Source organism: Sinocyclocheilus anshuiensis, unplaced genomic scaffold (genome assembly GCF_001515605.1).
Source record: "Sinocyclocheilus anshuiensis isolate Anshui unplaced genomic scaffold, SAMN03320099.WGS_v1.1 scaffold115, whole genome shotgun sequence".
NCBI lineage: Eukaryota > Metazoa > Chordata > Actinopteri > Cypriniformes > Cyprinidae > Sinocyclocheilus > Sinocyclocheilus anshuiensis.
Genome location: NW_015548219.1, coordinates 106,899 through 125,135, shown reverse-complemented (window position 1 = coordinate 125,135; position 18,237 = coordinate 106,899). Strand labels below are relative to the sequence as shown.

At 34.6% G+C, this 18,237-nt stretch overlaps 1 protein-coding gene across 3 annotated transcripts in view; it reads left to right on the top strand.

Moving 5' to 3' along the window:
* lrrc4ca (leucine rich repeat containing 4C, genome duplicate a) overlaps positions 1-18,237 on the top strand; it is a 75,005-nt gene that overhangs the window by 44,357 nt on the left and 12,411 nt on the right. Inside the window, exons 2-3 of one of the 3 annotated variants that reach the window (XM_016441048.1) lie at positions 964-1,064; positions 10,164-10,233. The gene's annotated coding sequence lies outside the window, so the exon portion shown is untranslated. Of the gene's footprint in view, positions 1-963; positions 1,065-10,163; positions 10,234-16,607; positions 16,687-18,237 lie in introns of those variants that run through there. The other 2 variants (XM_016441049.1, XM_016441050.1) reach the window with 2 other exon arrangements.

Here is an 18,237-nt window from a genome sequence, read left to right as displayed (position 1 = left end):
CAGTCTACACTGCGATAGTTAACAAACGGATAATGGGTGACCTGACAGGGTTTTCATATTTTTCTTTTTTTTTTTTTGTGTTTATTTATATTTTATTTTCAGTTCAGATTCATTCATTCATTCATTAGTTTTATACTTTTTCATTTAGTTTTCATTCAATTTGATTTATTTACTTGTTTGTTTTATTCTGTTTTTTTCATTACTTTTGTACTTTAGCTTCCATTCAATTATATTTATTTATTTATTTATTTATTTATTCTAGTTTTACATTTAATTTCCATTCCATTAGATTGCTATTTAGTTTTTGTTACTATTGGGTTTCTATTTATCATTCAGTTTGATTTATTTACTTATTCTGTTTATTTAGTTAGATTTGTGCTTTAGCTTCCATTCAATTAGATTTATGTATTTATTTGTTTATTTATTTATTTACCATTTATTTATTTTAGTTTTACGTTTGGTTAGTTTCTTTATTTTTACAATTTTCTAGTTTAAAATTTTGTTTCCAATCCATTCAATTATTTATTTATTTGTTTACTTATTAAGTGGTTGTTTGTTGGTGTTTTCTTTTCTTTTTTCTTTTCTTTTTGTAATTTTCTAGTTTCAGATTATTGTCTATGTATGTCTTTTTAACAGTCTTCCTGTTTCCCGTTTTTATGTTTAATGCAGGCAGGTTGTGGAGGTTGCAAGTTTTATAATATACCATGTATCGAAAACTAAAATTAATTTGTGGCTATTATTATTTTCATGTCATGAAAATGTGTTTTAGTTTAGGTTATTTGTTTACCCAGTTATGTTAGTTTTTTTGTTTTTATTAAAGTTGTTTTCATTCATTTAGTTTTTGTGAAGAGTAGAATTCAATATCACCGGGGCTATTCTTTAAGAATAGGTTCAGCTGGTCCAAGATCAGAGGAAAAGAGGGCATTTTATCCTGAATAATGGTCCTGACAGACTGCTTCCCAGGGAAGTGCAGTCATGGCCACTGAAGCGTTCCGTGTTCATCCCCTCATCGTCTGGCACTTTTTCCCTCCACCGTTCTAGAGGAAACAGAATAAAGAAGGGAAGTGAGTGATTTATAGCGCTCTCTGATGTGTCATCAAAATTTTGGGGAGTATTTACATTTTTTTATTTATTTTTTTGTTCCTGCAGATGGTAGAAGCACAATCCCCCCCACCCCCTCTCATCATAATTATTGTCATTTTCATCAGCATTACCACAAGAGATGATGATCATCTTCATCTGTGTCACAAATAAGCCGGATGGTGTGAGTTACTGCTATCAATCACGCTGTAGAGTAGCTGACAAGTTCGTTTAAGGCATATGAGCAGTTGTTCCTGATTTGCTGATGCTAAATGCTACTCTGACTGGTGCATTGCACATCTCCAGCTCATCTGACCCTTCTTCGGATAAATGTCGTTGTCTCTTGCTGATTCCTAAATTTGCTTAAAGTGATAGTTCACCCAGAAATGAAGGTTCTGTCATCATGTATTTACCCTCATGTCATTCTAAACCCGTGTGATGTTCTTTCCTCCGTCTCATACTGCAGTTTTCCATACAGTTAAAGTGAATGGTGACTAGGAACTGTCAAGCTCAAAAAATGAACAAAAAGGCTCCATCATAACAGTAATCCATACAGGACCTTCCTGAAATCGAGATTGATGATGACTGAAAATATGCTCCTTTTCTGTAGTGGTTGATTCTTATTTTAGACTATTTGAATATGCGCAAAATAACATGCATATGTACATATTCATAATTATTGGCTGGGGCACAAGAATCAATTAAATGTGGCATCATTGACATCAAATCTGATGTGGCACGTTTTGACACACCTTATTTGCATATATGCAAATTTAAGTGCGATTTGATTTAATCAGCTTTTAAACTTGTTTTTCACTCACACAAGTCATTATATAAAACAATTGAAATGTAGCACATATGAGCAGTTTTAGATTTCTAGCATTATAGTATTTATTAATCATTTGAATTAGCTTTTTTCTATTTTTTATATTTTCAGTATTCATTTTTATTTTTATTTTATATGTTTTTTTGTGCTTATACACACACTCACACATACACATGCGTGTGTGTGTGTATCTATCTATATATATATATATATATATATATATTGTTAGCTGTTGTTTGTTTTTCTATTTAGAATTTTTATCATTTTTATCATTAATAAGCAATCACTTAGTTTTTCATCTAATATTTATATTTCATTTTTAGCCTTCTTTCAATTAACAAAAAATGTTTTTATTATGATTATTTTAGTTAACACTAACAAAGCTGTGCGTGAGTCAATTGCTACTTTTATTATATTTTTGCCTTTTTTCACAGAAGATAGAAAGTCATATAGGTTTAAAATGACATGAGAATGAGAAAACGATGAAATAGTTTTCATGTTTGGCTGAACTATACCTTTACATGGTCAATGTCATTCTTTCTCCTCTCAGTTTCCAGTACTGAAAGCATATAAATTGGTTTCAAATCAGAATGTAAGTGCAACACCTACTAAAATGCTTGCAATTATCTACCATCAAGCTAGCATTGCATTCATGTAAGATTTGCAAGCGCAAACATTTATCTGACACTTAACACATTTGATTCAGCCAAACAGCATTACCCGTGTTACATTGTAGTGTGTAGATTTTGCTTCTTGGCACAACATCAGCACGTCTCGACTTAACTCAGCCATCAACTCTACAGATACCTGTATGAGCGCTCTGCTTTTAGCTGATATCCCAAATCCTCTTAAGAAAAGCCAGTTGCAGCATCGGTTTTTGCGCATAAACTGAATTCTCTCTTATTCCAAGAGATGCCAACTTTCTGACTTTGTGCAATCCCTTGATTGAGTGTGCGGAGGGACTCACTTCATTGTTTGTTGTTCTGTGTCAATTGTGCGGTTACAGAAGCTTACATGCTCTAGGAGCTGCTAATCTCTCGGACTACGGCCCTGATCAGCTCCCACCGCAGCAGGAAGTCTGGATCCAGAGGTCTTTTGCTGGTAGATCAAGGAGAGGTCTTAGAGGTAGAGTAAACAGAAAGATAGTTACGCTTTAAAGAAATAGTAAGGGAAATTTGCTGAACTTTTATTCACCCTCAGGCCATCCAAGTTTGTTTCTTCATCACAACAGATTAGGAGAAATTAGTTTTTACATCACTTGCTCACCAGTGGATCCTCTGCAGTGAATGGGTGCCGTCAGAATGAGAGTCCAAACAGCTGATAAAAACATCACAATAATCCACAAGTAATCCACACGACTCCAGTTCATCAGTTAACGTCATGGGAAGTGGAAAGCTGCGTGTTTGTAAGAAACAAATCCACAATTTTGGTCTCTTCTGTCCATAGTCCATAATAACGTTTCCTCCAGTGAAAAAGTCCATCCCCTGTTGTCCTCTTATATTAAAATCCACAGACATATTTGTTTAGAGCTGGTTTTGCTTGTAAACAGTGCTTGATCTGTGCACATTTCTCTCCTGATACAGATAAAACGACTTTTTCCATTGGAGAAAGCAGTATTATTAATAGAGGACTTGTATTTTGGTTGGAAGCGATGTTAAAAACATCTTAATGATGGATTTGTTTCTTACAAACATGCAGCTTTTTGCTGCACAAGATGCTAATTGATAGACCGGAGTGGTGTGGATTACTGTGATGCTTTTATCAGCTGTTTATCAGCCTCATTCTGACGGCACCCATTCACTGCAGAGGATCCATTGGTGAGCAAGTGATGTAAAGCTAAATTTCTCTAATCCTGTTGTGATGAAGAAACAAACTCATTTACATCTTGGATTGCTTGAGGGTGAGTAAATTCACATCAAATTTTCATTGTTAGGTGAACTATTACTTTAACCTCCCTTTTGGGTCAAGCTAATCGTTCCTTTGCTGTAGGTGGTTTGGGTATAAAACACACACTTGTAATTTCATTACAGCGTTTGCTTCGATAAACACTGTTTGTGAGTTCAAGTTAGTATGTTAGTGGAAGTGCACATGCAGCAGTTAGCCTGTTGCTAGCATGCCGTACGCATCTTTCCACTCTATTGCCCTGATCAATAGCCTCATTTTCTCCAGGTCTTGCTTTGCACTACTGAAGGTTAAGAGGTCTGGAATGGTATTGATCAGGGTATTCACACACCATCTGTCAAGACCATTAACATGATGATATGTCATTGGAAAAAGCCACTTTTTATGCTGATTCGGAATCAGTTTTGTGATTGTGATTTGTGATTCCAGGAAGGTGTTTTAATCCTAACTGATTGTATATCAGTATAGAACAAGATTTTTCTTTGGTTTCCACTAATGCTGTTAACCTTCAGTTGACATCTAGCAGTGGGTGCATCTATCTGGTGCTATTTTGAGATTATAATTTATGCATACACTAATGAGTACAGATGATTTTCAGAAAAAGCATGTTTAAAAAAAAAAACTCTCGGTACACTTTTGAACAATTTAATTCGTCCTTGCTGAATAAAAGCATTAATTTATTTCAAAATTATATGTAGTGTATACACATATATAATAATTCTGTCATGTTTGTCATTTCCACCACAAGTCAAATTATCTACTCAGTTGCAGGAAATACATTTTTTAAACATTTTTGGAAAGCTAATTTCATAGCTAGATTTGTTTTTATCCTAAATACAATAATAATAATTATATAATAAATAATTAAAAAGTGTGAAGTAAGTAAGTGTAGATATGTATAATATATAGAAATATATTGAATCGTATATATATATATATATATATATATATATATATATGGTAGCATGTATGTATATGTATATGTATATATCAGTATCAGATTTTTACCTGAAAGGTGTAATAAAAATAATCGCTCTTTATGTATTACAACAGCCTGCACTGATGTTTTGCCACACACACTTGCAGATCCACAAACTGACATGTAATTAGTAATCCAGAGCACTTCTATTTACCGGTTAGGACAGCATGTGTGATATTCTATTAATTACAGTTACTGCACCTTTAATATAATACATCTGAATATAGATTAATTAGAATCTCAAATCCTCACAGTGTGAATGTGATTGGACCAAATTCAAAACGTCTGGGGTGCTTTCCTGTGATTCCTTTTTAATATTCTTCAATGATCAGCATGCTGTATCAGTACATTAACAGCCCAATGTACAAAAAAAAATGTAGCTCAGGAAAGCTGAAAGACTGGAAAAGTACCCAACATTTAACTTCTTCCTAATCAGTCATGCTCTAGTGTGTGTTTTTGAACTAGCTATAATTTGGGGGATAATACAGTAGAAAAAAATTACTTAATACACATCGCTGGTCTTATTGGAAGACTTATCGGAGTAATAATTGCATGATTTAATGTTTTATCAAAATGTAACAACTTGCTCCTCCTCTGAAATTACTTTCCTTTTTGGCTGACATCACCGAGCCCTCAGTATTTATTTATTTATGTATTTATTTATCAGCCTACCACCATCTGTATCCATTCTGGAAAGTAACACCCACTTTTTATGATCCAATCAGCAGAGATGGATGAAATAGTCCCGCCCAACTTTTCTTCTCATTGACATCCAGTTTCACTCAGAAATATGTTAGATTAAGAAAGTAAAATGTGCACGTTGTGTCTAGGGTTTATTATAGATTAATCAAAAATACAGTAAAAAAACATTGATATTGTGGAAAAAGTATTATAATTTTTTTTTTTAAATATGTATTTTAAAATGTAGTTAATTCCTGTGATGGCACAACTGAAGCAAAGCTTTGAGCAGCCATTACAAGAAACATTTCTTATTATTTTCTTATTGCTGAAAACAGTTTTCTGCTTAATATTTTTGTGGAAACTGATTTTTTTTTTTCAGGATTATTTGATGATTAAACGGTTCAAAAGAACACTATTTATTAACAGAATTTCAAATTATAAGTAGAATATTTGTAACAATATCAATGATTTTACTGTCACTTTTAATCATTGCGAGTCAAAAATAAGGCATAAGAAATCAAATAAAATGAAATAAAAATGTGAAAATAAAATAAAATGTGCATATTTTATGAAAAATACGCATTAACGAGCATATTTCGATTGAAGTAAAGGTAGCCTGTGAGCTGAGATATGATTTATGGTTGGCCTTACTTCTCTCTCAATCTCACGCTCTCTCTTCTCTACCTTTACATGATGCCTCATTATGTCTCGCGTAGGGTCATCGTTATTTTTCCTCGTTGTGGGACCCTGTTCAGACACAGATAGATTTACCATTCGAAGAAGACAAATGGACCAGGCAACCCTGCTGGTTTCAGCTATCCTGTGTTTTCTCTGCATTTGTTTCCAGTGTGACCGCAGGCCATTGATTTAAAGGCCATCTACATTTGTGTTTTTTTCATCGAGGGTGATACATTCTGACCCTACAGGTTCGAATCAAAGCTGAGTTACACTTCAGAGACTAAAGAACGGGTCCAGGTTATGCTGAACAACAAAGAGCGAAAGAAAGAGAAGAAAAACAAGACAACAGAGGTGATCAAACAAGTTGACCATAGTGCAAGAGAAATGTGCTGCTGCATTTGCACTCTCACAATCGCTGTTGGTGTTTTGATCTACTCACAGCAGCAGTTTAAAGATAAAAGGGCTCCAAAGTGGAGTGCGTCAAAACCAGCCGCGGGAGCATGATGGGAAACATATTTATAAATTGTCGGGTCAGGGTTGATGCTGCCGGTAGCAGGCAAAGGATGTGTGGGCAGGGAAGGTGGATTGTGGGATACTGTGCTTCAGAACTCCGTTGTATATTTGTTTGATTCCGTTAACATGGATCAGATATGTGTCTTTTATTCAGAGTTGGTGTTAAAGGGGCCATTTCATCTGATCTTTTCAGATAAAGTTCTGAGCACTTGAAAATGGGCTACTGTAGCTTTAAGAACTCAAAGCTCCTTCCCAGTTTAAAATATGCATATATGTATTTTTAATTTTTCCTCCTGAGATCCACTCATGAAGGTCATACAGTTTATGAATATTTACCGTAATTAAAAAAAAACAAAAAAACAAAAACAAAAGGAAATTAATTACTATATTGAATGTATATATCTACAATAAAATTGTGAACTAAAATAGTAGTAGTGAAAAAGTAAAAACTATATTATATTAAAATAGTATCATATAAAAACAATAATATGCATCATATATAAATTATATAATAAATTCAAATATATATATTCATATATAAATAAAATATATTTAATCCTGAGATCCACTGAAGGTCGTACAGTTTTATGAACCAGTTGAAAGTTTTTGGGTTTGAATAATGTTAAACAAAGAAGTTATGAAGTTTTATTTTATATCGGCTTTAAAGTAATATATATATATATATATATATATCAGGGCTGTACGTTAACTGTTTTTTTCACATAGCACTGGTTTTGTAGCACAGCACAAATTTTCCTGTTTTCCCTTAAATATATTACCTTTAATGTTATTTTTTGTTGTTGTGTATATCTATTTGTGTTTGTGTGTGTGTGTCAATTTTGTCCGCAACATCCTTGTCTAATATATGCACATTTGAATATGTATGTCAGCTATACTAATTATAGCTAGCATATATTTTCCTCCTGCCTGGATGAAATGTGGCTACTTCACATGAGGTGGGAAAAGTAAAAAGTCGATCTAGAACACTATCAAGGGAGAGCGGGATTGCTGATTGAACTGTGGCGCTCATGATAGCAATGAGTCTAAGCATTAAGGGGCTTGATTATGGACTCACTTTTTTAGTATCAAAGCTGCAAGAACATTTGAAGTCTGGAGTCGATCAAACAAACGCAACCAACAAGAGTTACCCATAAAAACAGACTCAAGCGGCTTTGTTTATATGCTTGCTTATGGTATCACATCAGTTTGCTTAGAGGATCTGGACAGTTATTGGAAAAAGGCATAAAATCGAAGTCTCTAACTGACTACAATCAGATCTGTTTTGCAGCTCTCACCTATTTAGAGAGAAAGAGATAGTTTGATTGAAGCATTTAGAGTTTAGAGTCTGAAATATTATCTCAAATATCATTTTAGTTGCTGGTACCTTGTAAAAAGAACTTGATTTCCAGTCAGACTTCTAAAATCCAATGCACCCTGGATCATAGATATGATATCATACCATCCAATCAGATCAAAGCTTGCCGGTTTGAGAAAGTCCCTGCTGGTTTTATGTTTAATTTGCATTAGATGGTCAATGAATGGTTGTCTTTTGGTTTGATTAATATGAGGAACCGCTCTCTGAAGACCGCTCATGGGAGATTCAGTCAGTGTAACCCAAGGCCTTGTAATGCTTGTGCGCATTTGTGTATCACGCGTCTCTTTCTCTCCATATTATTAGTCTCAGTCTCTCTCTGTATTATATAAGACTTCCTGAAAAGCATCTAGTGTAGCTCATGACACGCCTCCTCATTTTCTGGGACAGGAAGAGCGGAGCATTAGTGCAGATGAGAACATATTGTACTGCAATTTAGACAGAAAAAAGCCCACATATATTTGGAGAAGAGTATGCATTATGTTTAGTTTCCTTTATATTTGTTTGCATAATTATAGTCATAGAGGTTGTGAATGTGTGTGGGGTCAGATTCATGCTCACGCTCGACTGCCTGGAATTTATATTGATCTAAGAATGTTAAATATAATAATTATATTGATCATATTGATATGCAGCCAGTTTGAGTTTGTTTGACCATGCACTGCTGCTGGATCTAAAACTACAGTAATTCATTTTGAGTGATTACATTTGATGAAAATTATGGTTTCTGGACATTTTAAAGTGATGGAAACTACCAGCTTGAATAGAAGCCATAGTTCACCTGTAAATAAAATTCGGTCATTTTTTTGCACAAACATATCAAAGGCACAAAAGCTCAAGAGAATCTGAATTTTTAAACTGGTGTGACATGTTTGTTTGTGAGACATGTGAGAAATATCAGCATTTGGTATTTTGAATTGATATTAGCATTTTGGTAACAAAATGTGGTATGTGCTGTTTTTTTATTTTTTATTTTTAATTAGCATGCAGAAATAAATGCTTAAGAATTAAAGTTGAGCAGAGACTGACTGCAAATTCCAAATCTTACTATTAAGTTCTTTTTTTTTTTTTTTGCTCCTTTTAATCATACTTTTACGGTGCTTTTCATGGACTTGTATCATATTTATGGTGATTTTCCAATGTAGTAGTTAGTAAAATGTGAGTCAGTTAATTGGTTAGAGTTAGTGAAAATGAGTCAAAAAGTGAGTAACATATTTAGTAAAATGTATTTTATTGGTAAATGTATGCCTGCAGTTCTGCACCAATATCAATATTTTTCTTTCAAAAAAAAAAAATCAAATAAAACATGTATTTTCTATTATTTATTAATTGATGGCTGTAGTATATTATATATTTATATTTATGTAACTATAATTAAAATGCTTGTCTTTATTCAGGAGCTCCAAAAAGGGCACACACATAAAAATAAAATAAAATAAAATAAAATTCATTTTTAAACTGGTGTGACATATTTGGTGTCAATGACAATACCAAATAGCATGTTTTTTTTTTTGTGTTTTTTTTTGCAAGCAGAATTTTTTAAGAATTGAAGGTGAGAAGTGACCTATGGTGTCAATGACAATGCCAAATAGTGTTTTTGTTTTCTTAAAAGCACAAACTTTTAAGAATTGAAGGTGATTAGATAGATAGATAGATAGATAGATAGATAGATAGATTTGTAAATGAGAGTTAACCATCAGGTCAGCATATTCTGTTTCCCAAAATATCTCTTTGCAAACTATAAAGAAAAAAAAAAACACACACACACTATCCACTTACCAAAACCACGTAGACATGAGAAACATAAGGATCAAACAGAAATGCTTCTGCTTGTTTAGCAGTGGTGGCGTCTGAGTCATCTCCTCTGCTCAGGAAACTGTGAACTATTCTAGCCGGTCATTATGAACGAGTCCAAGTGGGGATTTCTCACATTGATGTTTATATTAAGCACATCTATTATTTGGAACCACTTGAAGTGAGTCAGTAGAAAACAGGCTGGCTTCTAATAGGTTTGCAAACAAAAGCTTTGTCTTTCCGCGGTTCCCTTTTTGAGCATTTGGAGCCGGAGAAAGCGACAGGATCTAAGTGGTTTGTAATTGTAACGTGGCTGTTCTTCTCTTTTGTGTGCGCAGGGCGAAGCCAGCTAGAGAAACCGAGCGTGAAGATGTCCAGAAACTGCTGGCACTGTGGAAGACTTGGCAGGTGAGTGTACAGGAACAGGTTGTGAGGAACACACTTGGAGATCAGGCACCGAGCCCCGTCTGAAGAGGGGATTGAATGTGACATACACAAGCTGATGTAAGAACTGTCTCGTTGGAGAGGAAGATAGATGAGATCAAACAGGACTGAATTACAATTAGTCCATGTGTCTTAATTCTCAAGCTAGTCGTTATATATTATAGTTCAACCATCTCAAACATTTGCTCCAGCATATTTTGATTCAAAATAAACTTTTTGTACTCAACTCTGATTTTTGTTTTAACAATTATGTGCTGAAATCATCAGAAATAGACTAGTTATGACTGTAGTTTGTGAAGCTCCGCCGTTTTCTCCAGCGTAATTTCAGACTGTAATCAGCAGTGAAATTGCTCGTATCATGTGGAATTGTTTTTGTGAAATATTTATGCAGATTTTCTGATGCAATAGTTTGTAGGGCTTGCAGAACAGAGCAAATCAACAACACATGACAAAAAAGTTTGGCGAGTGAGTAAAATATTTTTGAAAACACGCTCAAACAGTTTATATCTCTTTTAATGGTAGACCAACTTTGGGTCAAATAGGGACTAACCCAACTTTTGGGTTAAAAATGTAATGTACAAATTTAACCAAATGGCTGGCTTAGTCCATATGTGACCCAAAGCTGGGTTGAAACAACACAGCATTTTTTAGAGTGTAACTGTACACATGACATTTTGCATTCATGTTAAAGATCCACTGAAGTGCCTTGAAACGAAAATTGTGACTTATTTCGCCCCAATGGAAAGCATATTTACACTGTCTGAATCGTTCCCTACCCCCTATATAGTGTACTACTTGCCATTCACCACACAGAAACTATTAACTCAGTGAACAAGTGACTGATTTCAGCCACAGCTTCAGCAGCTATTTATAGTGTAGGGGGCGGGACACGTCGGATTCTAATGAGCATTTGATTGGATAGAAAGTTTGATGAGAAGTGCAGGATGATGTCATCGAAATTGTTGATCCGTATTGGAGTGAGAATCTGTAAGTTTTGAATGCTTATATCTTCTGAATGCAAATTTTTGTCATTGTTTTGGAGTACACCAACTTTATAGATAATTTTAAGGCTAGCATATTCATAAAAAAAAAAAAAATAATAATTTTTTTTATTTCATGGGAACTTTAAATATTTTCTTTGAAAAATAATATATATTTTTTTTCAAACACATGGTTTATATTTCTTAAATATTTTGATGATAATATATACTGCGGTTTGGAGTCAGGAAGAAGTCTTTGAAAGAAATTAACACTTTTATTCAACAAGGATGCATTAAATTGATCAAAAGTTATAGTAAAGCCATTTATAACATTATAAAATATTTTTTTTATGTTAAATAAATGCTGCTCTGTTGAACTTACTACTCACCAAAGAATTCTGTAGGGAAGTATCATGGTTACTGCTACAAAAATAGGAAAAAATAGAAAAACTGTTTCTACTAATGACTGCTGAAAATTCAGCTTTGCCACCACAGGATTTTTTTAATATAATACAATAAAATCTATTCATCGAAGAATCCTAAAAATGACTAAATGTTTTAAGATTTCCACCAAAAAAAAAGCCAGACATTGAAGACTGTGAAGACAGCTTTGCCATCACATGAATTAACTATTTTTTAAATATATAATACAATAGAAAACAGTTATTTTAATTGGAGTAATATTTCATAGTATTACTGTTTTTTGTTATATTTTGAAAAACAATTATAAATCTATATACTGTATAAGATTTTTTATTTTTTTTTTGTACATTTGTGCAACTATAGAAGTCTTATTTCTCAGAAAATACCACATAATGGTTAAATGTTGAACTTATTTTAAACCCTTCAGTGGTGATGTTTATTAGGGGGAAAAATAATTTTATTTCAGTTGAGTCGATGCAGAGTTATGAACAATGCTTTTTAACTATTAATGGAGATCTCAACCATTTTGTAGAGGCTCAAATTAAAAATTTAAACTTTAGAGTCTGTAAAAAAAATGGAAGTAGGATGAATAGAGAAAATAATATACATCTATAACCTCTTTGGACATAGATGGACGTACAGTACCTGCATTATCAGTCCAGACTTGCAGATTGTTTTCCTATATCATTCCTCCAGTGCACCTCATATTATATTCACTGTAACGGTCTGTGGTCTTTTTTTCTTTGGATGGGGGAGTGGTTGGTGAGTTATGGGTCCGTCCTAAACGTACCCCGGCTGTGTCGTTCCCCTGAGAGGGGAGCCTGGGTCAGCTGATTAAAAAGATAATGAGTTGAAGTGATAGATTTATGTTTTTTTCTGCAATATGTGGCCTTTTGCTGTCTCCCGTAGGAGGCGGTAACTGTATAAATAACAGATGGTGACATTGGAAGGCAACTGCTCCCTCGCCTTAGTTGTCTCAGCCTTTTCTGTCACTTTGTTAAATTAAACACCACAGCGATTAGACCCACAACATCTGAAGCATCAAACACAAGGCTGCCTCCTTCAGAAAGGCCGTCCTGACTCATGCAGATCGACATTTGATGAGGACAAATGTTATTGAGGGAATGACTGTGAGCTTTGGTTGGACATAAATTACGGATTGTACTAAACAATGCAATTTGTGCTGATACAGCAGGAATTGACAAATCGACCCTTTTTACTTTCTTAAAAGGATAGTACGCCAAAAATGTTTAATTAATTAATTAATTCATTCATTCATTCATTTATTCATTTATTTATTTATTTTTTTATATTTTTTTGCAAATAATTGCATTTTTTAAGTCATTATTTTTGTATACTAATAAACTGAGAACATTTTTTTTTTCATGTAAACTTTTATTTTTAAACAATTTTCAATCAGTAATTGCTTTTGAATTCTTGTAAAACATAGACCAATAATCTGCTTTAGTTATAACTTTGGGGGGAATAAATTACTTTAGTAGTCTTTTTTGGCATTTATTTATTTATTTATTTGTTTGTAAACTCTAGACAGCTTTCATTCACTTCATTTAACCAGCACATTCTGCAAAATATCTCCTTCAGGTGTTTTTTTGTTTTTTTTTCAAATAATTGTATTTCTGACGCCATTGTTGTGGGATGCTAATACACTGAAAATATTTTGTGAACTTTTATTTTGAAACAATTTTCACTCAGTAATTGCTATTGAATTTCACAAATAATTAAAACAAATGGCAAGAAACACATTGAATAAAAAAAAATCATTTATTTGTAACTCTTTTTGTGTCTTTTTTTGAAAGTTGCACACTGAAAAAAAAATGGTGTACAAAAAAAAAAATAGAATTTCACAAATAATTAAATAATAATAAAAAAAATGGCAGGTAAAATATTGAATTAAATGTGAAGTAGAAAGAAACATTTCTGGAGTAAGTTTTCTTGTGAAACATACTCCAAATACTTTTTTAGTTAAAACTTCAGTGTATAAAATATTCATTCAGAAATTGCAACTGAATTTCACAAAAAAAATTACAAAGAAACAGCAAGACATTGAAGTAAACATGAAAGTTCGAAATAGAAAAACTGTTTTTTTTTTTTTTTTTTAGTTGCAACTTGGAAAAAAAAAACTTTTTTGGCAGTGTATGTTTTTATCCATGTCTTTTTTTTTAAGTTATGCACTGAAAAAAAGTGTAGAAACCGTTTTCACTCAGAAATTGCTAGTAAATTACAAAGAAATGGCAAGCAACACTGAATTAAATGGGACATTTTAAAATAGAAAGACTGAAATAGTATTTTCTTGTAAAACATACTCCAATAATCTGCTTTAGTTATAACTTCAGAAGGAAAAGATAATAAATTTTTTTTTTTTTTTTTTGAAATTCTAGACAGCCTCTGCTTTCACTGGTTGGAAAAGCGACCCACACATTCTGTAAAATACCTCCTTCAGTGTTCATCAAAAAAGGTGTATGGGTTTTAAAGGCATGAAGAGCAAAGGATAACAGAATTTTCATTTTTGGGTCCCTATCATATCATATTTTGTTGTTGTCGGGACACTATGTAGGGCAAAGTACAGAGCTGTCAGTAAATAAGACCTACTCGCCTAGGGACCCAAAATACAGATGCCTGTTGAGGACACACAGATGTGCAGTTTTCCAGCGGTGGCAGATTGTGTAGAAGCGCTTTTATTATTCTGATCCAGGAGTTCGTTCTGCATACCTGATGTGTTCAAAGGCAGATCTGTTGAGAGGAGACTGATTTCAGATCAGAGAAGAAAGCAGCCCTGGATGCTGGGTTTAACTCGGGGAGCACAGTGTGTGCCTGCACCTGCAGCTAAATTATCTGTTATTAATTCAACAAATGTAGTGTAACATGAGAATGTCTTGTCTCTGAAGCCCTGCAGGGATTTCGCCTGCTATCTGCATCTCCTGCTACCGCTGGCTTTTAGTACTACATTTACAGAGTTCCTGCATTTGATGCAGTAGAAAATACATACTTTAAGATCAGACATCCAATCTTTAATCCCTTCCTTCATTTTTTATTCTTTTTAATGTTATTGTTGCTGTATGTTGTTCCAAGACACTATTATTCAGACACTTCTTTTCTTTTCTTTTTCTTTTTTTTCCCCCTCTGTAAAAAGTGAGAAGTCTCACTCTCTGTTGTAGCTGGTAAATTTTTAATATAAATTTATGTAAAGAGAAATGTTTTTATCTTTTGACTGTTTTGGCATTTTCTCATATATTATGTTATGTTATGTTCTGTTATCCTTTAAAGCAAAAAAAACCCTGAATAATAGAGCTATGATGAGCACATACAGTATATTGCAAACTATTGTTTTGTAGTGTTTCTTTTTTTTTCTTTCTGCACCTTTAGTAGTATTTTTGTTCTTCTCTCCTTTATTTATTTATTTATTTATTCATTCATTCATTTATTTAATTTTTATTTAATGTTTATTTTATTTTATTTTTTTTATGCAAACTTTGATGTTAACACACTAAATTTGGTTTCTTTAATGTCTAGTGACTAGTGAGAAAACTGAAACAATATTGTTGCTTGTTGCAGGTTGACAGGCCGATCTGTTGTGTGAACATTTAGTGAGCTGTGCACATTTTCCCAGCCACGTATTTTTATTTTATTTATATTTATTTTTTCTGTGGTGTGAACATGTGGTGCTGGTGGCTTATTTGAGACGTGCGTACTCTAGACTCTATATATCTGTAACCGATACATATAATGATTTGTTTTGAATCGTACGACAAAATGTCAGTTTAGATGCAGAGGTGTTTGTTTAACACAAATTGTTGTGATTTGTTCACAGACGTGAATGTGTTGTGTGGGGAACTGACTGAAGAGGCTCAGAATTGCCACTTGACTTTATGATCCTGAAAGAGGTATCCATCCTTCCACACCCACTTGACAACCTTGGAGCGCAACAAGGAACAAAGACAAACGACAGTACGGTTAGGAGAAACACTCCGCGGGGAGTCAGGATAACGGAAAAGTTGTAGGCGTCTTTGAAATGATGACAGGAACCAATAGCTTTTGGCTTTTCATGAATTCCCTTAAAGGGATAGTTCACCCAAAAATAAAAATTCTGTCATTAATTACTCACCCTCATGTCACTCACTCACACCTTCGTTCATCTTCGGAACACAAATTAAGATATTTTTGATGAAATTCGAGAGCTCTCAGACCCTGCATAGACAGCAAGGATCTTTACACGATCAATGCACAGAAAGGTAGTAAGGACATCGATAAAATAATCCATGTGACATTAGTGGTTCAACCGTAATTTTTCGAAGCTACGAGAATAGATTTTGCGCACAAAGAAAACTAAAATAATGACTTTATTCGACAATTCCTCTCACCCTGACGCCATTTTGGAGAGTATAACGACATATGCGCGTGCTTTGATCTAAATGTAAACAACGTATTCTGTTTTGTGTCAGCAGCACCACACGCTTACGGTGTTAAGTTCAAATCAAAGCACGTGCATACGTTGTTATATTCTCCAAAATGGCGCCAGGGTGAGAGGAATTGTCGAATAAAGTCATTATTTTTGTTTTCTTTGCGCACAAAAACTATTCTCATAGCTTCGAAAAATTACGATTTAATTATGTTAACGATGTCCTTACTACGTTTCTGGACCTTGATCATGGTAGGATCTTTGCTGTCTATGGCAGGGTCAGAGAGCTCTCTGTATTCTTCAAAAATAATTTGTGTTCCGAAGATGAACGAAGGTCTTACGGGTTTGGAACGACATAAGGGGGAGTAATTAACGACAGAATTTTCATTTTTGGGTGAACTATCCCTTTAAGTGCCGTCCAGGCAACTTTTCTTCTTGATGAGGTCTGACAGTCTACAGCTGTGCCTCGCGATGTGCCAGCAGACGTGGCCCGTTCCTCTGAGCCATGTGTTGGTGGTCAGCCGGCGTCCTTGGTGCCGAACAGATGCAGCTGTGAAAGAAACATCGGTCGCGAATGCACAGATGCTTTTACCAGAGGTGAAACTTCATCATACAGCAATACTTCCTCAATAAGACAAGCTTCCTCCCAAGGCTGCAGATTGCATTTGGTGAAATCAAACAACAGACAGCACACCATGTGATTTCTAGAAAAGAAGTGTCCAAACGCACCTATAATGCTGTGTAGACATTGATCGTAAGAGCAGATCTCCTCAGCGGTGTCCAATCGCGACCCGATCGATGTGGCATCTGTGTGTCAGACACAATTCTTCCTAATTACACTAATGCATCAAAGCAGGTGGCAGCGATGCGGGAGATAACGTCACGTCTGTATGTATGCGTGAGGAGATTATCTGCGGTTATCGATTTCTTGTCATGTTTTCTGTGTTTTTGATGGGGGATATGTGGATCCGAATGTGTAATTGTTTTAGAAATAGAGAGAGAGGGATGTCAGTGTTGGATACGGTATCCCATGATGCATTGCGCTTGTCTTTACTTACTGTTTTCAGTGTGACTACTGGAAGCGATGTCAAATGGTTGTTATAGTCAAGATGAAATCGAAATTGACCATTTTTGCACGTTCTGTTACATTACATAAATGCGCTACACGTTATACATGTTTTTGAGCTTTTTATGTTACACAAAAGAAAAATAATCTATGTTCATATATCAATAGATGATAATCATTAAATATGACCTTTAAACATATATTTTATATATATATATATATATATTTTTTTTTAACAGCGATTAATCGCATGATTGTCTGCAATTAATCATATTTCTTGTAAATCTCAACTTATAACATTAATGTAAGCAAATTAAATATAAAACAAGCTATTTGCCACTGCCAGGGCATTAACGTTTTATAGAACATATTTGATAGTTTGCTATAGAAAAACAAGTTATGCTCAGAGTCCAGAGTCTCCATCATAACATTATAACAGGCACCTTAGAGACCTGCACGATCGCGGGACCTAACGCAGCAGAGTGCGGCACTGGACAATACTTGATAAGTGAGTGCGGGCGGAACGGCGGGTAGACACTCGTGTGTGGGATGTGGGAGAATAAGGGTGTATTCACACTAGGCAATCTTAACCGTGCCCGAGTGTGATCACTCCGTGCTGCGCTCGGGCTCGGATCGTTTAGCCAGCCCTGGCTCGGTTGGAAGAAGTGGGCTAGAGCGAGGTTCAGTTATATATAGATCAGTGAGTGTGAGCGCTAATCGTGCCGGAGCGCGGAACTTATGATACGTGTGAGAGCGCTTCTCTGCTGTCTTCACGTGCTATCGGAAACTTCCTATTTCCCAATTATGAAGTTGTGATTACGAGCACGTTGTATTCTTTTCTGTTAAAAATAACAGTGAACAGTGGTTTGTGAATGTTGATGCTTAGCCTAAATAATTTGATCGGGAGCGTTCACGTGAGCTGCTGCAGTCTTAGGCCCTCCCCAAATGCTCTCATTGGTTGAGATGCGTGATGACGCCCATCCCAAGCCAGTACTTGACAGTACAGTCAACATCCCACCCCTCCTGTGACCCATGGTTTGTCTGTATGTGTATTCAGAGCCAGTGAGCAACGGACTTTCATA